Source organism: Ictidomys tridecemlineatus, chromosome 1, assembly GCF_052094955.1.
Source record: "Ictidomys tridecemlineatus isolate mIctTri1 chromosome 1, mIctTri1.hap1, whole genome shotgun sequence".
NCBI classification, from domain to species: Eukaryota; Metazoa; Chordata; class Mammalia; order Rodentia; family Sciuridae; genus Ictidomys; species Ictidomys tridecemlineatus.
Genome location: NC_135477.1, coordinates 170,943,135 through 170,968,705, shown reverse-complemented (window position 1 = coordinate 170,968,705; position 25,571 = coordinate 170,943,135). Strand labels below are relative to the sequence as shown.

General features: G+C 45.6%; 1 protein-coding gene across 1 annotated transcript in view; it reads right to left on the bottom strand.

Moving 5' to 3' along the window:
* Window positions 1–21,518, bottom strand: part of Adra1b (adrenoceptor alpha 1B) — a 100,869-nt gene extending 79,351 nt beyond the window's left edge. Inside the window, exon 1 of the mRNA XM_005325428.5 lies at window positions 21,369–21,518. The gene's annotated coding sequence lies outside the window, so the exon portion shown is untranslated. The remainder of the gene's footprint in view (window positions 1–21,368) is intronic.
* Between the last annotated feature and the right edge of the window lie 4,053 nt (window positions 21,519–25,571).

The window sequence follows — 25,571 nt, the reverse complement described above, 5'->3', positions numbered from 1 at the left end:
AACATTGTCTCTTGAGACGAACCATATTTGTGTTGGTTCACCTTCTCCAACTTGATTTGTAGCCTGAGTAATTGGCTCTACTGAGCTGAGGTAGGTGTTCACCATTAACACAGCTTGATAAATTGGGAAATCATCTTCGTGGCTAGCCACAGAAGTCACTTGATTCTTTGGGTAAAGTTCAAGTGTACTGAATTGCGTTTTTATTAAGAAGGAAAGAAGTATAGGGCAGGTGGGAAATTAGAGGCAGAGAGTCTCTTCTAATGAGGCTTGGACTTGTCCTGAGTTGTTATTTAACAGGAGAAACTTTGACCATGAGAATTATCATATGTTCTCTATCCACTTAATTTTTTGTCATCATCATCATTATAATCATGGTCATCATAGTCATCATCATAATCTTTGCAGCCAATATAATTGTCTTTGAAGGTGTTGAGCTTTACTAATGTGCCAGGAATTATGCTTATCATATCCAAAATTCATGACCACCCTACTCTTATTTTTTTACACAGGAAGAAACTAGGTTCAAGGAAGTTCCATTGCTACTATTTCTGTATTTAACATCTAGCAAGTATCTTAACTGGGAGTTAAACCCATATTTGCTCAAGTATAAAACCACACCCTTCACCATGAGACCCTACTTCTGTCCCATGCTGACAGCTTCACAATGCAAAGGTGGGTTCCCCATTCCTGCTCATCATATTAGCATGATGATGTTGCCATCCCCAGTCTCTCCTCTTTCTCATGGACGATGCAAGGCCTATGAGGTTCCCATGGTGAAGCTCACTGTGACTCATCCTCAGATTGAGGCAGCTTCAAGTGTTTGCCTACTTTCCGTGTCTGAGACTGCTGGCCACTGTTGAGCTGTCAGATGGCTTGGGAGACCACTGAATCAAGACGGAAACCAATTAGCATGGGAAGCCTGCCAACTCATCCTCCACAGCCCCAGCAGACAGCCTAATTTCCTTGTTGGTGAGAACTCCTAACTGGCAATGATCTTGCCCCTGCCATGGGGGTTTTTCCAGGAGAGTCACATGACTCTCTTCAGTGGCTGCAAAGAGTCAATTAATGAGCTAAAGAATCAGAAATGAAGGAGGTGGAAGATGAGCATAGAGAGTCTAAGAGTGTAGTTAATGTTTGCAGAGAAAGACCATGCATTTTAAGCAGACTATGGGTTCCATGAAAAGGGATGCCTTGGTTAAGGGAGTAGTGGGCTGAATTCACTGAAATAATCACCATCAGATGAGCATTGAAGAACTGGAGTTTTAATCCATGGATGACACTGACTTATGGTGCTTTTTGAAGCAAGTCTTTCCCTTTTCTGGGTTGCATAGCATGGAGGATAAAAGAGACCCTGGTGTTAGACTGCTAATATTTTGAATCTAGTCTCTACCGCTTACCAACGGATTCTGGGAAAATTAATACATCTCTCCAAGACTTAGCTGTGTTTTCAAATGTAGAATGGGGATAATAATGGTAATCACCTTACAGAGATACCCTATAATGCATGTAGGGTACCAAGCACCGTGACAGGCACATGGTAAGCACTGTCAGCCTTGGGCCGTTTTTGATTACAACTAATTGAATCTTCAACTCAAAGTGGCTTTAAAGTGGATTACAAAAACTTCATATAAGCAATTCAGGAAGAGGCCATCTTCTGGGCTGGTTGAATTAGTGGCTCAGTAATATCATCAAGAACTTGGGTCTTTTCATATTTCTATTTTGTGATCCTGAGTGTTGGTTCCAATATTAGGTTAATAGCAGGATATGTTTACATCACTCTTGAGCATCACTTCTAGATATGTCCACGTCCACAAGATGTCTCCTCTGGGACTTTCTATTGGAGGCAAAGGAACTTTTTTTTTTTTTTAAATAGAATTGTATCCACAAAGGTCTTCTTCTTATGTCTCATTGCCCAGAATTGGGTCACATGCCTATTCCAACAGATCATAGGTACTAATGGCACTCACCCTGGAGCTGGGGGATGCAGTAGGCTTCCTGTGAGGCTACATGGAATATGTGTGTGGGGTGTCTAAACCAAACTGAGGTTTTATTAGGCAAGAAAGCAAATGTGAGTGCTGGCTGGGCATTTGACTATGATCTCTACAGTCAGTACATTTTGTTATTATTATTTATATTATTACTGCTATTAGCATCCATTTCTCCCTTAGACTGCTTGCTCTCCCAGTCTCCTTCCTGTTCTGAGAGTCTGTGGCTCTGATTTTACTCAGCCTCTCAGTGTGGCGTGGGCTAAGTTTGGTTTCTGCCTCATCTGATGAGAGGATAACTGAAATTTGTACCATTTCGACTTCCAAGTTTCTTTTCCCTCTTAAAAACACAGCAAGTGTAATAGTCAAATACTCCAGAACCAGCCAAAGGAAATTAATTTAAGATTGCAGCATCTGTCACTCACAGCACTGAGTTGTGTAACTGAGCTGATGACACAGCTGGTTATGTGCCAAAGCAACTGCCCTTTTCTACTTCAGTCCTATACCTGGAAATCCTTGCTCTATCCAAGATGGCAAGCCCACCTCAAATCGTTTGCAACGAAGGGTGGTAGATTTGAACATTTGAAGTTCATTGAGCTAGCTCCTCCAGTTTAATGGTTACAGATTGGGTGGTTAACACACTTTTCTTCTTCTTCTTTTTTTTTATTTGGAAGAGAGATCAATGTGAATGACCTGATGAAAAACAATTCCCATTTTTGGAGAAAAATCTTCCGAACATAATAGCAAGTCATTTGGAGGTTGGGTCAGTATTTCCCAGTTACATGGTACTACAGATTTATTTTTGCTATCATACCCTAAAACAGCTTAGTTCCACATCCATAATTGAATTGATTTTTTTTTCTTTTTAATTTCTTTTTGGCTTTTGGCCACAATGAAGCTGTGTGTTGAGCAGATGGCATAGGGCCACTCTCTTTGGTGCAGGCAGCCGGTTCAGTCAACCACCAGTAGTAACCCCTCGTCCTCTGGTCAGTTAGCTCAAGGCAACCAGAAAGTGATGTTTGGTTTTGGGGATAGATATGAGGTATTGACTCATGGTTTAGAAAACATTTTTTTTTCTCCAAGGGTCAGGTCAGATCCTGTTCTCTGATGTCATTACTCCTAGGCAAGTGGCAGAAATTCAGCACCCTGGGGTACGCTTAAGAATCAGCCAGAAAGTCTCCGGAATCCGGTGAAGTGAATTCCAGTTCATTGAGTAAGACGTCCATCACCCACTTTTTAGAAATAGATTTCTTTTGCTTAATCAGAGAATCATGGACTTTTAGAACTACAAGTGACTTTGGAAGTTATGTGTTTTGATGTTTTTGTAGCCAAGTCCTAATTTGTGTTCCACTGCAGGGTCTCTGACACAAAGGTTCTGTTTGTATGAAGTCCCCAAAGTCCTTCTAAGAGAACTGGAGAGGAAGTATTTGGAACTGACTGCTTGCTCTAGGCTAAAATTTTTGAACCAAGATGAGGGGCCTGGGTTGCCTCGTACTCTTGCTGTGAACTGACTCTTCAGTTTGGGTCCAGCTCTGGGAAGGCCTATCGGAGAAGGGATAATTTTGAATGCAACACTTTTTGCTTTTTTTTTTTTTTTTTTTTTCATTCTAATCACAAAGGCTCCCCTCCCCAATCCCGGTTCTCAGAAAAGAAGACGTGGTAAGAAATTACATGTGCAAATCAAATAGAATAATTACAACACCAGGCTATGAGTCGGCGTGAGCGTGAAGATACTTTGCTTAGGAATTGGTAAGTGTTGGGTCTTATGATTCTAGGAGTGGAGTCGTGCATGGCCCAGGTTGGACTGGGATTGGACGGAAGAGCAAGTGCCACTTTTGAGCTAGAGAGGCTGTGACTGAGTCATACCACCCAAGACTTGGTGGAGGGTAAACAGGGTGGCCTGAAAAACCTAAACTCAGCATTGGTTCCAGGGGTGGTGGCTGTGGCTGCCAAGTGTGTGATCAAGGGAACTGAGCTCGTCCAATCTGTTTCTCTCTCTCTCAGGACCTTGAATCTTGGGAGGGTAGATGGGATTTCATTTATTCCAGCCATAGCGCCTTGACATTGTCGGTTTGGAGAGCTCCTTAACATTCTGTCACAGTGTCTCTCTCTCTCTCTCTCAAGTTAGAATTGAGGTCTGCTGGTTGCGATTTAATTACCCTGGTATAGGTTCCCTTTAAAAATTAGCTATAGGTTCCCTTTAAAAATTAGCTGGTAGTTGCAAGATAAACAGATAACCAAGGAGCCAGTTTGACAGTTTAGGGATGTGAGCCCCGAAGCCACCAGTTTATCACTGTTCTGCAGCTTGGTCACTGCCAGACACAGCTGTGTGCTCGGGCTATTGGGAGGTAGAAGCACGTTAGCAACAAATGCCTGATGGTTCCTGCAGGTGGAAGCCACAGATGGTTAGCTGTCACGACACTTATCCTTGTCAAAAATCACTGTTCCCTTTCTTGTATCAATATGACCTGTGGCAGCAGAAGGAGGGTTTGGGGAGTCAGCACAGCTGGGAACCAGTGCAGCTTAGGCCCTCGCTGTGTGACCATGAGCAAATCACTGCTCTCTGCAGTTTCCTTGCCCAGAAAAGAGCAAAACAACACATAGCAACCACATAAAACCAAGAACGGTAGAACTGCACTGTTGCTGGGAGGGTGTTGGTGGTGAGGGATGCCTATGCAGCCCTTCCTCTTACCTGTTCTCTGGTGCTAGAGGTACTTCTGGGAAACCCTTCAATCTGGGTTGGATGGCTACGTGGTAGCAATTTTTAAGAAATCTTCCAGCTTACAATTCAATGAACGTCCTCTTACAAAACAGTCATATTCCCACATTGTCCTTCTCTGTCTCCTCTTTCTACCCACAGCCTTTACCATGTCATGTACACACACACACACACACACACACACACACACACACACACACACACACCACACCACACACTTCCTTTATGTATCTAAGAACATGTGGGCTGTTTCTGGGTTCAGTACTTGTTGATGGCATCTTCTGTCTTTCTGAAGATTTCCAGAGTCATCAACAAGATGCTCAAGAGCCACAAATAAGTCCTGTAAAGTATCATCTTGCAAGAGGAAAGCTGGGGCCTGGCTCCAAGTCACCTGTGGGTTTATGGCCCTGAATATGAATTTCAGAAGAACAAGAAGTTCTGAAAGTCCCTAGTTCCCACAGCCTGTGTCTGTACATCCTGAGGATAAAAGTCTTCTCTGGGCTCATCCTGCCTATCTGGTATTTAAAAGTGTACCAGACATGCTACCATTTCTATTCACCACACCCTTTCCGAAGAATCTTCCCTCCCCTCTAATATAACCTTAGAATACTTGATAAAGAACTACTTAATGCAGCCCTGTTTGTGCCAGGAGAGCCCCTCCCTGCCTGCTGGCCATCACTCATTGGTCTAGGAGTGATCACCTGACCCTAGTCTGACCAATCAATTAATGACCAATACTGGATCATAGAACCTCTGTCATGTAGATGCTGATGGACCTGGAGCTGTATGTGGGTATGGCTTTTGGACAGCTGCCATTTTGAGCAATGAGCTGCAGAGAAAACCAGCATGTCAAGGGGCAGACACAATAAGGGAAGGCAGAGAGCAAACACAAGGGGGAGAGAGAAAGAGAGAGAGAGAGGGAGAGAGAAAGAGAGAGAGAGAGAGAGAGAAAGAGAGAGAGAGAGAGAGAGAGAGAGAGAGAGAGAGAGAAACTAGCTTTCTGATATCAATTCATTCCATGAGGTCCTATAACATTTTCACATCTGGCTGTCTCTAGAGTTCCTTACATCCTTCTATCAAACCTGAATTTTACTTGAACTAGCCAGAATGGGCTCTGTGTCTGGCAACCATCCAATCCCTAATTAAGACAAAGGCTTAATGAGATATGTCCTGACACCATCCACCCTGAAAGGGCTCACACATGACTTCATTCACACAGCTGGTATATACATAACCTACATGTGGCAGCAAAGTGGGTACTAGCAGGAAGGATTTTGTGATGAACAAATATCTCAGGATTTGAAATTATTTCCAGTATGGAATGGTTGAAGGTGAGTCTGGCTTGGGGAGGAAATAGCACATTGATTGTCATTGGTTATTTCAAAGGCTGACACTTGCTCTCTGTCTTCCCAGAGGGCGTATGAGAGACAGATTGAGCCTCAACACTGGGGAGAACTTTCTAGCAGTTTGGCACTGTCTAAAGATGGCACAGGGCTGTGTGTTGATATTGTTTGGGTGTCCCCTACAGTGTCTGTGTTGAAATCTGAGTTGCCCACGTAGCAGGCCCTTGAAGAGATGGGCCATCTAGGACAGCCTTGGCCAAAGGGGTGCTTTCTCAGAAAAGAATACAAATCACATGGAGTGAGATCTTGCAGGAGTCAGTTATTATAAAAGCCTGGGCCTGGTCCCACTCAGCTCCTTTCCTATTTGGGCAGCTATGTGACTTCTTGCTCCTACCCATGCTCTATCCATTGCCATCTGACATGATGTGTCCCCACCAGAACAAAGCCAGCACAGATACCATGCCCTTGAACCTCCAAAACTGTGAAGTTAAATAACCTCCTGCTTTACCTAAGCAGCCTACCTCAGGTATTTTATCACAGCAACAAGAAGCTGGTGAATACAAACAGCTTCTTTTGAGAGCTGAATTTTGTCTACCCAGAGTTTGAATGATGGGCTTTCAGGGATTTTTGGGAGTAGATGCAAGCACTAGATGAAGGTTTAGATGAGTTAATCTCTAAGATTCTGCCCCAAATTCTTCAACTCAAATCTCAAATTAGACCTTCATGGTCTGTGTGATTTTCTTAGGCAAGTTATCTATCTTCCCTGGGGATGTTTTCTCATGAGTGAAAAACTTGGATAAGAGACAGTCTTTCTGTGCTGTTGTGAGGAGTAAATTATGCAGCACTTAGTAAGTGCCTAGCACAAAGAAGAAGGGATTCAATAAATGAATGTCTTTCTCTTCTCTGTTTCAGGTGAGACTTTTTCTGGCAAGAAATGCTGCTTTCTCAACTGCTGCTGGGACTCAGGGATTTTATTTGCTTTAAGCAACTGCAGGCCATGAAGATGGTAGAACTCCTATCTTATCCCCTTTGCTTAGCATAGAACAGTGCACGGGGAAGGGTCTGAATTAGCGTGACTTAAGGTGGGTTCATGGCCAACAGCTGCCATGCTGGAACCTGAGTGACAGATGCAGTTCCAATCTACCCTTTAAGATGGAGCAGCGAGTCACCAGTTGACATGTGCTCACGCAGACATGCACGCATGCGGACTGCACCTAAGTTGACACGGTGCACCACAAGAACGGCCACACACAAATAGGACTTGCACTGTCCCCTTCCTGTAATCAAGAAGATGGATAAAGAATCAGCTTGTGGAATGAGTCACAGAGGCGACCGGGATGAAGGGCAGCATTCAGCATCCCGGGGGATCTTTATTTATAGCTCTGGCTGCTGCAGAGGGGGGGCTGAAATCATTCCTAAGAAGTTTCGGTGACGGAGAGTGATCAGATAACCAAAAGATGTCATTCCCGCCATCGTGCTCTTTTAGAGGTGAAACTCAGGCGCCTGTTGCTGCCCGAGCTGGAGCCGGGAGAAGCGCTGTGTCACTCTAGGGCTGCAGTCCACAGGGAGGAGTTGTGCTGACTGCCTTCCAAGCTGGTCTTTCAACAGCTGCTGGGCCCCTTTCCCCAGTGTGCAGGCGATCTCGAGACTAACCCCAGCAAATCCACCCAGCCACAAACAAACAGAAGCCTCCCGGGGCCAACAGAGGCTACTGATCGCAGAGGATGTTGTTTAGATTCAGAGTGACAAAGTCGAATCTACTGGCCCAGGGACCCTGCCTCTGACATGGTTTCTGGAATGACCAGAAAAAGTGGCATGGGGACATGCAACAGTGGACCCAACCAGCTTACCCAGGGCCAGAAGTGGGGTTGGAAGAGGCAGGGGCCTCCTTCCTGGTTTTCTAAGGTGACCTGAAAAAATTAGGTCAGTTGTGGTTTGGATATGAGAGGTCCCCCAGCGGCTCCTGCGTTAATGTAGGAATGTTCCAAGGTGAAATGATTGGATTGTGAGATCTGTAACCTAATCAGTCCATCTGAGTTTGAATGGTCCGATGGGCATATCTGGGGGAGGTGAGCCATGTGTGTGTGTGTGTGTGTGTGTGTGAGAGAGAGAGAGAGAGAGAGAGAGAGAGAGAGAGAGAGAGAGAGAGAGAGAGAGCACCCTGGAAGGGGCCTCTTTCCTTAGGCCTTTCCTTTCCCCCTCTTCTTTCCAGCCATCATGAGTGGAACAGCTCTCCCCTGCCATTCCCTTCCACCAGGACAGTCTGTTTCTACCTTGGGCAATGGAATTGACCAACCATGGACAGAACCTCTGAACCACAGGCCAAAATAAACTTGTCCTCCTCTAAGTGGTTCTTGTCAGGTATTTTGTCACAGTGATGAAACACTGACTAACACAGCCGGGCAGTGAGTTCCTTGGGTATGGGCTGTGGGTGGCCATTTGCTGTGGCCTCCTTGCCCAGCACACTACTTGACACGGAGGCCGTGCCCAGAAGATGTTAGTAGCTGGGTTGACCCATGTGTGATCTTTGCAATTTTTCAGCTCTGTGGTCTCCACGGGTTCTAGTTCTGAGGTAAGATATATGCTGGAGAGGAAAGGAGTCAGGCTCTAATCCTACCTGATCCTCTAGGGGACTTTGGCAGGTCACCTCGTCTCTCCAAGTCCTAGTTTGCTCATTTGTTTAATGGAGACTCTCTGACACCTACTATGCTTTGAGGGTCATGGTGAGGATTAGAGATGGGGAGAGTATGGAAGCTCACTAGGACATGTGCTAGCTGGAAGGAAGGGGTATTATTACTATGAGCCGATGACATTTTAGTTGAATTAATTGGCCAGATTGCACCTGGTAGGAACCAGGGCCCCCAAGACTGCCTGGGACTATTTGTTCTGCTGTTCTCTATTTTACCAGCTTCTCTCTTGGCCTGGAGTCCTGTTCTGAATGTGAGTTCTCCTCCAGGATCTCATTGCTTTCAGCTGGCTCATGAGTGTGTGCCAGAAACTGTTCCTAGCAGAGGTGGGAGACCCTTGGACTGGACACCAGTTGCCTAGTACAGACCCCGTGTCCTGTCTCTTGCATGTCTTTCCTTTTGGTCCTTGACCATGACCCTTGGCTCCTGGCCAGGGACATGGCTTAGGCAATTCCTGCCACTCATTTTTGGACTCTGCTGTTTCGAGGGGATCTCTCTGGCCTTGCTGATTCCAACTCCCCAGACTGTGAGTGCTGCCCAGGAGCACCCTGGCACTGGGAATTCCCTGTCAATGTCCTCTTCTGATTCTTGGGCCTAACTGAGCTCTGGCACCCTGAAGCTAAAAAGACCTAAAGTTGCTCTTCTGTGTAATAGAGCAGTAATCTAGCTCTTGAGCTTTAAAATGTTCTCATGGAGGTGAGAGGGCAAGAGAGAACAGGAAGTGGAGGCCAGTTACCTTAATATCTAATACTCATCCTTTATTCTCAGGATCTCAACAGCACCCTGGTCACCATCATTTCCCAGACTGTGCTAAGGTGGCAATGGTCAGTACAAGCCCTGTTTTTGTACTGGACAGATCTGAGTTTAAAAACCTGGCTCTGTCACTTGTTACCTGGGCAGTCGCACCATTTTCTAACGCTTTGGGTTCTTTGCTGATAAAATAGGATTCATAACAGGACCTACCTTATAGTGCTGTTGAGAGCATTAAATGAGATGATGGATAGAAAGTGCTTATCACAGTGCCTGGCACACAGTAGGGAGTAAATAAAATAGCGGTTATAATGATGGTGATTGATGGAGTCTGCTCGGAGTTGTCACAAGGAGCTGCTGAGACAAGAGATCTGAATGTGTTAAAAGCTGGTGAGCGTGATGTTGTCACAGAGTAGTCAAACAATTATTTTCTCAGTTTTTGAAAATTTGTCAGTGGATGTGCCGTGGGACATGTCTTGGATGCATGACAGTCAGAGAGCTAGAGAGCTCCCCAGACCTGCTCCAGAAATGACAGTTCAGTCTGGTGTAGTGGGAGGGACAGTCCTCTGATGGTCCCAGAGCTCTCTGAAGCCATCAGCTTTGCACATGCCTGCCAGCTGATCAGAGAGGTTTTAACAAGGGGGGTGTGGCTCATAGGACCAGGAGCTGAACATTTATTTGATAACTGTTTCCCAGGGTTGGTGTCTCTGAGGCTGCCCCGGAGTGCAGTGAACAGAAGTGGAGACAGGGGGCCAAGCAACAAGCCCAAATTTATGATTTGAGGCATCCGTTCCAGAAACTTCATCATCAGCTCCTTAGGAAAGAGAGATGAGTTGCTCTTCTGACTGCAGGACCGAGGCCCAGGCCCGCTCCCTAGGGGCAATGTCTTTTTATATACCCCCAAGGGGAAGAGAGTCTGGTGAGAAAATTCAGAACTGGGGTCAGGAGGGAAACCTGCTCTCTGCTGGCCAGGAAAATGCCTGAAGCAAAATGCCGGTCCCCAAGGTTGAACCGGAGAGGTGGCCGAGTTCACAGCCAAATGCTCTCACTGTGAGTCTGTCACACACAGAGTGCAGTAGAAGGAACAAGCAGTCCTCTACTTTGTATTCACACCATATCTTACAGTCCCTGCAGACGCCAGAAGAGCGAATTCCTTAGCACAAACTCCTTCCCCAGCAGAGCTCCTTCCCAGCATCCTAGGTGATGCGTAGCCATGATAGAAGCAGAGTAGAGAGGCCCTGCCTTCCATACATGGTATGTGTGGTGGTCACCTACCGACCTCCCTATTTTCCTTTTTATTAGAATCATGATGTGCTAAGTAGGACCCAGGAGATGAACCACGTTGGGTCTCACTCCAACACGACAATTTCATTCTCATCTGCCAGTGTCTTAGGGGATGGTCATGGGATCCAAAATTCTGGCCAATAGGACCTGGGTCAAAATCTTCAGGAAACTTCTGGAAAGATTTTGCTCCCTGATAAGAGAGATATAAGAGACCTTCTGGACTCTCTCTTTTGTATGTCATGGTATGAGCATGTAGGGCTTTCAGCTGTGGCAGCTTTAGTGCCACCATGAGAAGAAAGTCAGAAACACTGCAGAGAAGATGATTCAGAACATTCTGATTCGACATTGTTAAGCCACGTTCCAAGGTGGGAACTGCCAACTTGTAGACTTTTGTTGAATAAAGTAACAAAATTTCTTTTTGTTTAACTTTTAGTCAGGTATTCAGTCAGACACCTCCATCCCAAATTGTCTGAACTAATGTCCCCAGGAATACTTTCTCTCATTGACTCTCTTTTCTTTCCTCTCCCTTCCCAGACTTAACCCAAAGGACTCAAGACTGTATGCCTCCAAAGGTCTGGAAAATAACATGGAAACATGCATCTAGTGTAAGAAGTGAATTCTGTTTTCCTTGTAAAGGATCTGGGGCCGGGCCACTCATCTCCAGCTGCTGGGGGGGAGGGGGCGGGAGAATTCTAGCAAAATGTAGCCAGACATTATTATTTTTTTTGAAAGAAACTGGAAAACTGGATTGTGGTGTTGCGTCTCTCCATTGAAGATGCTCACTTAAATGTCAAAGAAAGATATCGTAGGGACCCAGCCAACATGTGTGTGCTGTGTTAGTCTGAGGGTTCCACATTCGTACTTGGCTTTGGCTCCGAGTTCTGTGTCTTCTTGGATTTGATTCTCCAGGGTGAATAGTCAGAGATAGTTCAGATTCTGCTCTTGGCTAAGACTGTAGGTATAGGCTTAGGTAATTTTGGGGTTGGGGAGAGAGGATGGGAGAAAGGAGAAAAGAGGGCCATGATTAGGGACTTCCCTTTAAAGTGTCTCTGCAAGACAACCGGCCTTTGACCTGTAAGACAAACCTCTTAGCGTAGGTCCTGTGTGTGACTTTACTGAAGAGGTCACTGCTGCTTTCTCCACATGAGCCATGTTACCAGAGCCCCTCCTCTGATCTAACCATTAGGGGACTTCAGAAATGTGGTGCTAAAGTTTAGATCTTGAATGCACCCCAAAGGTACCTGTTTAAAAGCTTGGTCACCAGCCTATGGAGGTATTGGGATGTGATGGAAGTTTAGGAGGTAGGGCCTAGCGGAAGGAAGTTAGGCCACTGGGAACATGACCTTGAAAGGGATATTGGACTCTGATCCCTTCTTCTCTCTGTGCTTCCTAGCCACCATGAGATGTACAGGCCTCCACTGCCACATGCTCCCTCCATGATGTATGGTGCCACCGCAGGCTCAAAGCAACAAGACCAAGCAACCTCTGAAACCATGAAACAAAATTAACCTTCCCTCATTTAGAGTTGATTATCTCAGGTATTTTGTTACAGCAATGGAAATCTGATTAACATAAAAGGGTTGGAAGAGGGCCTATCCCATCAAACAGCTAAGAAGCCAGTAAGTTGGATGCAAAGTCCTAGAAAATTGCCATCCTACATGATATAATCAGTGCAATAGAGACTCATTTTTTGTTTGTTTGTTTTTTTCTCAGAACTGTACTCTCAGTTCCCATTCAACCCAGTAAGTAATTTTTTTTTTTTTTTAAAACAGAATAAAAATATCCCATGGAAAATCCAAGGACACTGTCTACTAAAAGAGGCTGGTGTTGGAGTATCATTCTCCTTCCATGTTAGTAGCACTTTGGCAGATGGTAAGTTCAAACAGGCCCCTCTGTGGGCACCCAGACCTTTTGCTAAATTAACTTTCCATGACCTAGGATCCTATCTCCCGGGGGGCAAGATCAGAGTTCCTGTCCCTGCGTGACCCAGGCTTAATTTCCTTCTGCAAGCTGCAAAACTGGAAATCTTCATGTTTGGCCCTAGGTCATCAAATTAAAAGTTTTCAGAGTGCTTTTGATGAAAAGCCTCAGAGAACTTCCATGCAGTGCACTGGGTACAGATCAGCGATGCCCCTCGATGACAAGAGAGGATGAGTCACCACCAGCTTCAGGGATTTGGAAGAAATGTCAATGAAGCCATGAATAATAGGTGCTGTACTGACACCTAAGAAGGTTAAGGGCAGGGATTAGTTGGCAGGAAAGAAAATCGTGTGTGTGGGAGGTCAGCCACAGCTCCAGAGAGAACAGATGCCAAGAGTGAAGAATCTCTTTCAATCTAAAGGAAGAAGACACGTGGGAGGTGGTCGTGGTGGTGGACCCTTCCTGAGCACAGAGAGGGGATGTGAGGCTTCTGGAAGCTCTGCCAAGCTCTGGGTCTTATTATGGGTGTGGGGGCCAGCAATTAGAGATCAGTGAATCTGAGCACTTGGGCAAGCATCCTGGTATCTTTGTATGAAACATTCTACAGAAAGACAGGGGCCAACCTTTGCCTTCGTCTAGAGGGAAGGCTCCAATGTCTCTGAAGCACTAAGGAATGGAAGGACATGTTTCAATCCCAATGGGGAAATGCCCTCAGAGCAGTCGTGGTCCTGAGCCGTGTCTTACCCTCCACATAATGGACCAGAGGTGAGGCTGAACATCGAGGAGTATGCCTCCACACACCTTCCAATCAACACCTTCCTGGTGATTCATGGGTGGACAAACAAAGCATGTTCCTCAAGAAAACAGCAAGTGTCTCATCATCTGATAGTGTCCCCACTTGCTTGCCAGTCTAAATTAACCAGAAAGTCTCCGTGCGAGCAGGCCTGCAATCTATCTAGAGAGGACAGGAGATGATACCACCTCTGTGATGGTCAGCACCATTTTCAACTATGTAGAATGAGCGGTTGTATGTAAAAGAGCAAGAACAGCATAAAAGCCCACCATGAACAGGGGTTGGCATTAGGATTGACACCCAGGGAAGGGAGAGGAAGCAGGATTGGCCAGATGAAATTGAACTGCAGTGTTCATTGGGGTTGTCCCTCAGTGGACCCCAAAGGCTGAGCCGTTATCAGTTACTGGATATGGGCTGCTGGGGAAGGGTACTATCCCGGGCAAGGAAGCTCTCCATATCTGTGAAGGCCATGCTCAAGATGACAGCTGGAATATCCTCTCAGAGCATTTCAGCTGCAGGGTCAGAGCTTCTTCCTGAAAGGGGTTTTGTGTGGAGCATATTCACGCTATTCACAAAAATCCACAGAAATTCCTCCTACTAACATGATAAGCCACAAAGCAGCCTCTCAGGACCCCAAGTTATATCTCCTGACCTCAGCAGTCGGACCAAGCAATTGCTATTTTCTATGACAGTAGTGAGAGCAAGGTGCAGCAAGACCTCCAACATCAGATTCAGAGAGACCTGGTTGCAAAATCCACACTTATTCTGTCCATGTGCAATTATGTCACCTCCTCTGAACTCCATGTCTCATCAATGATAGCATGCTGGTCCTGGCCCCACTTGTCCTCCGATCCGATCCATGCCTTTCCCTTCCCTCCTTTGGTTTGCATCAGAGGGGGCTGAGTTCTGAAAGTGGTAGCTCCCTGGGTCAGCTGACTTCTAGCTGGGTTTGGCCAGTGATCTTCCAAGGACAAGAAGAAGGGCAGTTCTTGCCTCCCCATCTGCCTTAGGTATTGTCCCCAACTGTTTCATTAACCTCTAAGTTTGGTATACTTTGTTATGGCCACCCTAAGGAACTAAGATTATGACTTCCAGCTAGACTGTCTCTAGCTGTAGCTACATCTCCACAAATGAGCTTGTTCAAACATGATCACCCCGAAAGGGTCACATGTACAGGTTTTACAAATGTTGACAAACCAGTGGCTTGGTAAAGGTGATTATAGTTGATAAACCATCTTTCACATAGAGCATGAGCTATGGGAAGGGAATATTGATTAGGACACGCCAAAGTAGTGAAGTGTGTCAGGGCTCGTTAGGTACCAGAAGGGTACGTGAGGTAGTCTCGGAGAGCTTTGGGGTGTCAGATGGGGATAGTAAGGCAGAAGAAGAGATTCTACAGAGAGGTGTTTAAACAGCTGTGGAGATAAAACATAAGAGCTGCCATTATCACAACTCTGCAGAGAAGTAGTCTAAGTAATGTGATGCTGGTACTTGAAACCTGTCAAAATAGGGTTTCAATACACCTCTCTTTCTTAGACCTTGTAGTGGGTTAAATAGTGTCCCCCCCCCCACAAAAGATATATCCAAGTCCTAATCCCAGGTATTTATGAACATGACCTTATTGGAAATCTTCAAAAATGTTAATTAAGTTAAAGATCTTGAGATGAAAGCCGGCTTGATTTAGCTGGGGTCCTAAATTCAATTAAGACTGTTGTCCCTATAAGAAAAATGAGGGGGGATTTGAGAGACAGAGACACAGAGAAGGAGTCAGATGAAGATGGAGGCAGAGATTAGAGCTACGTGCCCCAAACAAAGGAGCCCTGGAGTCATCAGAAACTTGAAGAGGTAAAGAATGGAATTTCTCTAAAGACTCCAGAAACTGTGTCCATGTTGACCTTCATTTTAGGCTTCTGCTCTCCAGAAATATTAGGGAATAAATTTCTGCTGCATCACCATCACATTTGGGGTATTTTGTTATGGCAGCCCCAGGGAACTAATATAGACCCCAATTTCCAGGTAGACCATGTCAGTGAGCTGTTTCCTGAATCGCCCAGCTCTTTGCTGACCTCAGGCCTTTGGCTGTGCTGTTTAGATTCATATCATATTTATATTTAATGCATGAAAATTTAGCTATTTAGTTGGCAAAAATTTTTAAAAAGGGGATAGATCGATGGATAGAAGCAGAGAGCCAGAGAAAGCTGAAAGCTGAGGAGCAGAGAGATCTGGCCACATTTGCACACCAAGTAGAGTACTGCCCAACAGGAGGCAGGAGGCAGGAGTGGCCACAATCATCCCTCCTGCCACTCCCATGAATTTTCTTTGCTTAGAATTTCCTGATGAGGCCCAGCATGCCACCTCTTCCTTAAAGTTCTCCCTGAATGCCCATATCTGTGTTAATTTCTAACTTCTTCATCCTTCCATACCATTTCCTTCCGTCTCCCACACGTATCTTGTTTTATAGGAACTTTCCCCCAGATCAGCCTCCCTTGAAGGATTCCTGGAGAGGTTGACAGGCTGGCTGGGTGGATGAACGGAGAGATGAATGGGGCGATGGGTGGGTGGACTGATGAGTTTCTAGATTTCAGAGATAAATCAAATGGGATCTAACAGCCAAGTCCAAGAGAGCCTGTCTACCCTTATAGTGCCCAATGTAGAGCCTTGATGCGTAAATGGGGAAACAGATTGTCATGGAATTCAATGCCTGGATTCTTTCAATGCATGGATTCTGGCTGGATTCTTTCTTTGTGGATTTAAAGTAAAGCCAGATATGGATATATCCCTTTAAGCCACTGGTGATAGGATATGTCTGTGTTGCAAGTCTTGCCTAAATGTCACTCTACCTAGCATCGCCCAGTCTACATGAACCTCCCCTCGGTTATATGCTATCATAGTGTCCTCTGCTTTTCCTCATAGCAATTGTCAGCTTGAAACTACATTCTTATTTTTGTGACTTTTTGTCCAATATCTTTTATGTCATCTCACCTCCTGACCGAGCATGTCTGTGTTCTCCAGTTCTGCTAATCCAATGTCTAGCCCAGGGCCTGACACATTGCTGTCGTCTATCACAGGAGTAACATATTAGTACTGCTATTAGTATTTTGTGCTACTCTTCAAAAGTGCTTTTTTTCATAAATCATCTCTTTTCAACTTCAAGACAACTCTGAAGTAGAAACTATTATTACTCCCATTGTATAGATAAGGAAACTGAGATACAGAGCAGCTAACGTATCCAATAAATCTTACAGCTAGGAAGTAGACGAGTTGAGATTTAAACCCAAGCATGCTGGTTCCAAAGTCGGGATGCATGCACTAAATATGTGCTCTGTAAATGACGGGTGTGATTAAATATTACTCTGTACTGATTGACTTACGGAAGTTAGAAGTGCGAACCCTGACATGCATCTGGTCAGTGCAGAAGGGTCGTCTAGAGCCCTTCTGAGAGTTTCTGAAGTCTTTCTGGCTTTGGGGATTCTCCAGATTTTCCAACTGGGGTGCTCTTCATTATATGAAGTTTAAGTCCACTTTCATGGTGCTCCCTGCCGTGGACACTTGTTCTCACCTCAGAAGTTTAAAAGAATTGCCCTCCCTTTCCAATCAGTTGCCAGCCTCTGTCCCATCAGTATCTCTTGCTTCTGGCCAAGCCAGAGTGTATTGGTTTCTCTGTTGAACCATGGCGTTCACACCTGGATATGTGGCTTTTCAGGCACGATTGTCCCAGGAAGAGAACAGTGAGATTATTCTTCTCTGTATCCCTGGGGACTAAGGTGCTTCCTGCTTGCTGAATTGAAATGGAGTGATTTCGTGGTGGTGACAATCTCTTTCTTCCCTAGTTGAAAAGTCATGATACTTTTGCATGCTCAATTTTTGGTTGAATTTCTTCACAGCGTCATTTAATCTGTGCTACTCTTCTGACCTGAGGCTTTGGGACATCAGGGCTGCAAGCACAAGAGATGCTTTGAACACCAGAGAGGCTAAGTGGCTTGCTTAGGGTCTAGCTAGGTTTCTTTCTAAAACTGATATTTTCTACAGACTTTGTCCTTACCATGATTTCCCATAAACTTTAGTGGTTTGCAACTCCTGGTTCTTTTTAATGTATCAATTGTGGTCAAAATTGTATTGGCAATGAACATCTGATAATTAGATGACTTTTGGACTAGGATGTTGAAACTACAATAACAATTGGGACATCTAGTGACTAATGGTCTAAATGATCTTTCGGGTAATAAAACATTCAGTCTTTTTATTCTATGTCATCTGTGGACTGCATAGGGTCAGAGAGAGTTCTAGCCATAAGGTATTGAAGACTCCTTTCCTGTGCTTTTTAATGGTGCATTATAATTGTAGGTAATGCTGGGATTTGTTGTTACATTTTTGTACATGCAGCATTGAAGTCTTCTATCAACCCAGTTATTTCTGAATGTAGCAACATTGCTCCTTACATTACCTGGTAGGAGTTAATATCATCCTTCAAGACCTAACCACAATCAGCAGTGCACAGCTTTTCAACACTGACAATAAACCACTTGGAAGTTCCCAAGACCCTTTTTCCAATGCTACCTATTTTCCACAGCCAGCTCAACTTCTGTCTGCCCTGGGAAGCCTTTCTTAATCTTCTCAATCAAAATGAATCTCTTGGGGCTGGGGCTGGGGCTCAGTGGTAGCGCACTTGCCTGTCATGGGTGAGGCATTGGGTTCAATTCTCAGCACTGCATATAAATAAATAAAAGGTCTATCAACAACTAAAAAAAAAAACCTAAAAAAAAGCAAATGAATCTCTTCCTCCTACACTCTACCATGGTACTCTGCCTCTCCCATAAAACGCACCAAAGTTAGCCTCATACACTGTTCATTTATTTATTTGCATACCATTTATTATTGTTAGTCATGTGCCAGCCAAGCACTTTACATGTGTACCCTTTGTATTTTGGTTTTGTTTTACCTTATTTATTTTTTGCAATGACCCCATCAGCTAAGAGTTTACAGCATCATCATTTTATAGAATGAGGTTGTCATTTTCTCAGGATGATACCGTAAATTGGTGCCAGAGCTGGTTCTTGAACAGAGGCCATGCTTATTTCATTTCTAAATTTTCTTTTTAAAAAATATGCCTCTATATGTATAGTTTTCCTAAGATATAATGTGACATTTTTAATTCATGGATACACTGGGAAGTGATCAAGTCAGGGTATCTATCATTCATAACTCTTGAAATTTTATCATTTCCTTATGGTGAATGCATTTAAGCTCCTCTCTTCTATCTATTTAGTGGTCTACAATAAATTATTATTGAATATATTCACCAAAAGGTGCCATCCAACTTCTTATTTCTATCTAACTGTAATTCAGTGCCCACCGATCAGCTTCTCTGCTCCCTTCCCCTGCCACTCTCCTGTCCCTGACAACCTGGTAACTCTCCGGTGGTCTCTCTTTTTTACTCTCAATGTCTCTGAGTTGAAAGTTTCAGATTTCATGTGTGAGGGAGGTCATTTAATGTTTGTCTTTCTGTGCCTGACTTATTCCAATTAACATGATGTCCTCCAGGTCTATCCGTATTGTCACGAGTGACAGGATTTTATGTGCTTTTCGAAGCCACGACGACTCTCTTTTCTCCCCAGTCCTAGCCTAGCACTTTGTACCCAGCAGGTATCTAATAATTTTCTTTTCTGTGTCTGATAGCCACAGATTCAGAACACATGAGACCCCATTCAGCATACAGAGGGCCTGCGGTGCTTGAGAATCAAAGCTGGGTGGCTGCGCTGGGCACCGGATGGAGGTGACAGCAACCCAAAGGGCTGCAAAAGAGAACAAATGAGCAAAGAGAACCCCGAGGAGCTCCACGATGACAGGGACCGTCTGTCATCTCTCACTGTGCGGCCAAAGGAAGTACCGGAAATGATAAGTGATGGTCTGCATCTTTGATCTCGGTCTTGGGTAGAAAATTTCTTTTGTCTTAACAGCTGGTCTGAGAGTGCCATCCGAGGAGAGACCTACCGCGGTGGGAAGGGACACTTTGACAAGTGCACTTACAATACACGTTGAAGCTGGGGGCAAGTCTAGAATTAGAAAGCACTGTGACTTGGGACTCGGTGGTGGAACGGGATTAGTGAATGAAAGAGGTTACCAGGGAAAAGCAAAGATCTTGAGGACAATTTAAGTCTTTCTCACACTGTGGAGCCAGGGATCGAGGCAATGTGGTTGAGATGTCAAGGCTTCTTTTGGGATTGACCATCTGCCAGTTGGTAACATACCGATAAGAGGTCAAATGACTGAGTCCCCCTGAACAAAGAGGATGTAGGTGTTTCTTGAGCACCAAATCCGTGCCAGATGCTGTGCCGAGTTGGACATCATCTCAGGACCACTGGAGAAATCATGCAGCTGAGCTATGGGATTGCTATTCCCATTTGTTCTGCAGGGAGATCTCTTGATGCTGCTGACGATCACTAGTTTCTGCAGTAATTAGCAGATCATCCCTCCAACAACAGAACCTCGGTGTGGGAGCTTTCTTTTCTTACTTTCCCCCATCAAAACTGATCCATGTGCAGGAAGCTCTAGGAGGTCTTGAAGAGTGTTCTGAAGTCAATCATGAGACACTTGGCAGGCAATCCTGCTCCAGAATCTTCTACCTGTTTGACTTAGGGCAAAACACTTAACATTTCGGAGCTGTTCTCCTTAGGGTCTGTGTTCTGTGATGGTTTTTACGTGTCTGTTGCTCCGTATGCTGGGAGTGGCACACATAAGAAGCATCTTTATCTTGTCTTTATCTCTATCGCCCTGCTGTGCTTTTGCCGGGTCCATAACATTTGGTGTAGGAATGAATGAACAAACAAACACAAACCAGTCTGCTATTTCCGTGAAGCTCAGATGAGTCAATGAATGCTAAAGTCGTAATAGAAAACACAATTTGCCTTTTGTTGGAAACTCCATCACCACAGCTAGCTGTCACATTAGAAGTAATTTAGATAGACCAAATTTATTAAGGAGTTAATGTTTGACAGTTAGCTTTATGGATTACCTCTGCTAGAGGCTGCTTGTGTTTTCGTGTGTGGATTTTGGGGAAAGTATTTGTATTTTATAAAGGAGTTAATTAACCCATAGGAATCATAGGCAGCAGAGAAAAGCACATCAAAAAAAGAGTTTGGGGACACAATGGAGGGATTTTTGGGTTTCTTTAAGGAAGAAATAAAAACCTGCCAGCTTCAGTTGTTCCTTGAAGACGCCAGGCCCACACCATCTTTTCTAAGAGTCCTAGGGACATGCTGGGCCCACACCATCTTTTCTGAGTCCTGGGGAAATGCTGGGCAGTAGTGACAGGCTGTATCTTATTTTTTGTTGGGGGGAGGTACTGGGGATTGAACTCAGGGGCACTCGGCCACTGAGCCACATCCCCTGCCCTATTTTATATTTTATGTAGAGACAGGGTCTCACTGAGTCGCTTAGCACCTTGCCTTTGCTGAGGCTGGCTTTGAACTCGCCATCCTCCTGCCTCAGCCTCCGGAGCTGCTGGGATTATAGGCGTGCGCCACTGAGCTCAGCTGACAGGCTGTATCTTTAACCCAGTCTCTAGTCAAAACCAAGCACAAAAAACCAGAAACAAATGACCAGCTCACAGCCACTGTGGAACGAGCCACCCACGTGGGCCATGAACCACGTGAATTGCGGTTTTCTCTTGGCCTCCATGCAGAAACTGCATCTGCTTTGCACAGTGACTTTTTTCCAGAGCACGGCGAATGAGTTATGATGCTCGGACGCCGCATCCCACCAGATGATACAAGGAACAGAGGAAAAACAAGCCATGGAGCCAAACTTAGAAACAAAACAACAAGAGTAAGCATTGGCCAAAAGTGGATTTCAACGTGGCCTCCGCGATCTTAATGGTTTTCTACTCACCAAAAGTACCCCTTCTTCCAAAGGGCACCCCGTCCCCGTGAAGATCCTCGGACCTCCTTCCGCTGTTGCCAGCAAATTAAGTCCAGGTTAGCGTTAGGTCCCCGGAGATGTCCAGGAGCGTCCAGCTGCCCGGAACCCTCCCCTTCTCCCTAAAAGTGAACTTTGCAGTCAGATTGCAGAAAGTTTCATGAGTCTGGTTAATGATTAGCATCGATGGGAGTAATATCTATGTGGCTTGTCATTTCACAATCACAGAGTAATAGAATTTTAGGGTTTGTGGGGGCCTGGGATCACCTTGTGCTATCCATTATTTGATAGATAAAGAAGATGTTGATCAGAGAGGTGAAATGACTCACCCAAAGCCAGATGGCCTCTAGTAGAGTGCAGCTTCAGAACAGCGTTGCTCATGTGTATTTATCAATGAGCTCCCGTCTCCTTACTTAAGTGACAACACTGAATAGTATCTGTCACCTCCAGGATTTTGGAGCTGACTGCTGACTTGTTTATTAAACCTGGATCAGTCCAGGGAGGTCAGGGAGGCAGGTAGTGGCTTGCAAGGTCAGGGCTGTGTTGAAGGTTAAGTCTTGGGTAGCAGGCTGGGCAGGCTGAGATGCTTCCCCAAGGTCTTGGTCACAAGTGGCCAATCATGGGATGCGTGTGTCTTTGAAACCTGAGGTCTGGCTCAATGGCTGTGTAAGCGCCAGGTTTGAGGGGGTAGGGGTGCGTTGACGAACTGAGGGTGAGGCCAAGCTGAGGTTGAGGATTTGCAGAGGGCAGGTGGCAGAGGCCCATGGCAGGGTGTGGGTTGTGAGCAGAATAAAGGTCTGAGAGAATGGACGCAGGTCCCTGAGCCCAGCACCTGCTACATAGTGAAGGTAGCTTTTGTTCTTGTCAAGTCTTCATCTGTGGAAATAAAATAAATCTGGCTTCGAAACCCAGGTCTGTCACATGTTTGCTGAGTGCCCTTAGACAGGTCACAACCTCTCTGAGCCTCAGTTTCCAATCTGTGAATTGGGGATGATAATCACCACATTGTGGGATGTAGTGAGGATTTGATGAACTGACATCAAAGACTCAGACCGATGTACTCCAGGAAAGGTAGGTAGTTCTAGGGGCTGGGGGTGCCATGGTGAGGCTGAAATTTTGGACAAGAAAGTCATAAAAGAGAAAGAAGTGATGCTCATAAAAATACTGATGGCACTCCTATTTCCTTCATCGTTAGTTGTCTGTGTTGTTTGGAAAAAAAGCATTAGTAAGGAGGCTGTTCTATTGAAAAGGAAAAGAATGGTTCATCTCAATAAACAAAGATAATACCTACTGCTTGTTTCACAATCCTCGAGTGATAAGAATCAGTAGGCAAAGCCCCAGGATGACAAGCTACGGCTGTGATCAGGACATTCTGATGTCTGGAGACTTCTCTCTTAGCCAGAAATCCCCATGGCTGTTTTGGACCAGGGTAACCAGTGTTTACAAGTCACTTTATCTGGCCATGTGTTTTGAGGGTATGGATGCCATGGTAGTGAGCACAGGGATGTCCTGGTGGACTGTGCTGAATCACAGAGTTTCAGATCTGGGTATTATTCCAGCCAGGCAGGCTTGAGGGACTCCCTGGGCGCTGGCTCTGGGGAGGGATCTAGGAACCCTGCTGCACCATGTCGCACTCGCTCTCAGACGCTGCTCCTGCGACATCACCCTCTTATTCTGACCTGGGAGCTCCATCCCCCTCTCTGTGGTGGCCTGAAAACTTTCCCTCAGGGGTGCAGCTTGTCCAATATGGTGATGTGGGGGCCCTTTGGAAGATCTCTGAACAATGGGCTTCCCCAGAAAAGCCCCAAACCTCCCATCACAAGAAGGATCAGCCATCTATCCATACCGTCCTCCACTCAGCCAAAAATTTAAAGCAAGTCTGAGAGCCAGGCTTGGAGCTAAAACAAAAAGGCAAAGAAAGAAAGAAAGAAAGAGAAAGTATGGGGATGTAGAGCTAAAACAAAACACAGGGGGAAAAAAGTAGTTTTATTTAAAATTAGTGTAGAAGAAAGGCACTGTAGGTCAGGAGTGGGGAAAACTGGCACTTTGGCCCCAGATCTTCTACAATAACTGATGTAGGCAGCTCTCCTTCCCCTTCTTTGGACCTCAAGTTTGCATTTGTAAAGTGAGGAGGCTGGGCAGCTGAGATGTTTGGAAAAGAGCCGTCCGTTTTCTGTTTTGGAGAATAGACAGAGACAGAGTGCTCATTTCCACAGGGCTTCACACCAAATGATTCTGGATATTTATTTATTTTTTTCTTTAAAAAATTCATAACTGAGACCTAATGTGTGTACATGTTCTGGGGGATTGATTACAGTCACTTGGTGCATCCTTCTTGTGGGAGGAGGAAATTCCCTGCTGTTCCAGAGAGTCCACGGAGGACGGATCTCTCCTACTCCTGGTGTCTGTGAAACCAGTCGGTAGACTTGGCTGCCTCACCTGATGTCCACACCAATGTCCAGGTTGGCGGGGAGGCAGCTGGCCTGGGAGTTCTCAGTGTTGGCAGCAGGAGATCTGGACTCAGAGGGGTGGGTGGCGAGCACGTGGTCCAGACAGTGCCACAGCCCTTCTGAAAGCTCTGGGAAGTCACCATTGAAATGCTTCCTTCTGCATCACCCCCACCCTCCTCTCCATCCAGATGAATTAGGAGTTCATTCCAAGCTTAGTGAGGCCACGCTTGGCTTCCTAGCACAAGCTTGTATTTTGGAGATCTTCAGGGGTTTTGCTCCTGGCCACCCCTCAGGATGTACTGCTCAGCTCGCCTTCCCGGGGACGAAGGGTCCCAGGTGAACATGCATGTGCCAATCTGTCCCAGACGGCAGCCCTCTGGCAGCCATGGAAAGAAGACTCTGCAGTGGCGACATCTCCCTTGGTGGCTAGCTTGGGTCTGGAGCCATGGGACAGGAGTGGAGGTGGACTTGATCCCTCGTGCTCTTGGAGACATGGAGGGGTTAGGACTTTGCAATCATGTTCCGCTCTTCCTGTCACCATGGAGAGGAGGATCCCACTCCTCAGCTAGGACTCCCTGGTGCTTCCAGCACTAACTCATGGAGTCACCAGATATGGCACTCAGTTGTCCTGTTGGTAAAATGAGCAGGATGATAGGTGCCGCACCTTTAACGGATAAATGGATAAATAAAACGTGGAACATATACATACAATGGAATATTTGCTACAAAGAAGATTGAAATTATGGTATTTGGTGGTAAATGGATGGAGTTGGAGAAATCATGCTAATGAAATAAGCCAATCCCCTCAAATCCAAAGGTTGAATGTTCTCTCTGATATGTGGATGCTAACACACAATAAGGGGGTGGGGAGGGAAGAATAGAAGTTCATTGGGTTAGACAAATAGGAATGAAGGGAAAGGAGGGGAAGAGGAACAGGAAAGACAGTAGAATGAACTGGACATCACTTTCCTTGTTCATTTGTGAATACACGACCAGTGAAACTCCACATCTTGTACAACCACAAGAATGGGATTCCAATTAGATAAGTTATACTCCATGTACGTGGAATATGTCACAGCACACTCTGCTGTCCTGTATATCTAAAAATAAATCCAAAAAATGAGGAGGACGAATGAGACCAGGACTTGGGCCCTGCGCTCTGAGGCCCTGAGTGGTCCTCCCAGGTTTCTGTGGGCCCGAGGGCAGGTGAGGGTCTTTGGTGTGTAGATCAGAATGGATAAATGATGGAGAGATCCTCCCTAATCTCTGTTACTTGTGAACTTTATAAGATTTCCTTTGAAGAAAATTACCTTTTACAAAATGAAGACATTACAGGAAACCAACAGAGTAAATGCCGTCATTTACGCACCGATGTGTCTGGTGCCAGCTGTGGGCCAGACCTTGCTCCAGGCTCAGGGGATTCCAAATGCCCTGGCCGCCATTGCTGCCTTGCTCTGTCCCCCTAGACTCTCGGTTCCTTTGCTCACCTGCCTCTTTCTGCAGCAGGGACTCTGCTCAGGGTGTCCTTGGGCTGCAGCAGCATGCTTGGCTAATGTGCAGGCCGGACTGGAAGTGCTGGGGACTGGCAGATGCAGGAGTAGCCTTCAGCTACTAGTAGGTGGCAGTTGGTAGAAACCCCTCCTTGGTGGGGCAGCCCCAAGGCACGAGCTCTAGGGCCTCCCAGGAGTCCCGCTGGGAACACGACTCGGTTGCATATTTACCCATC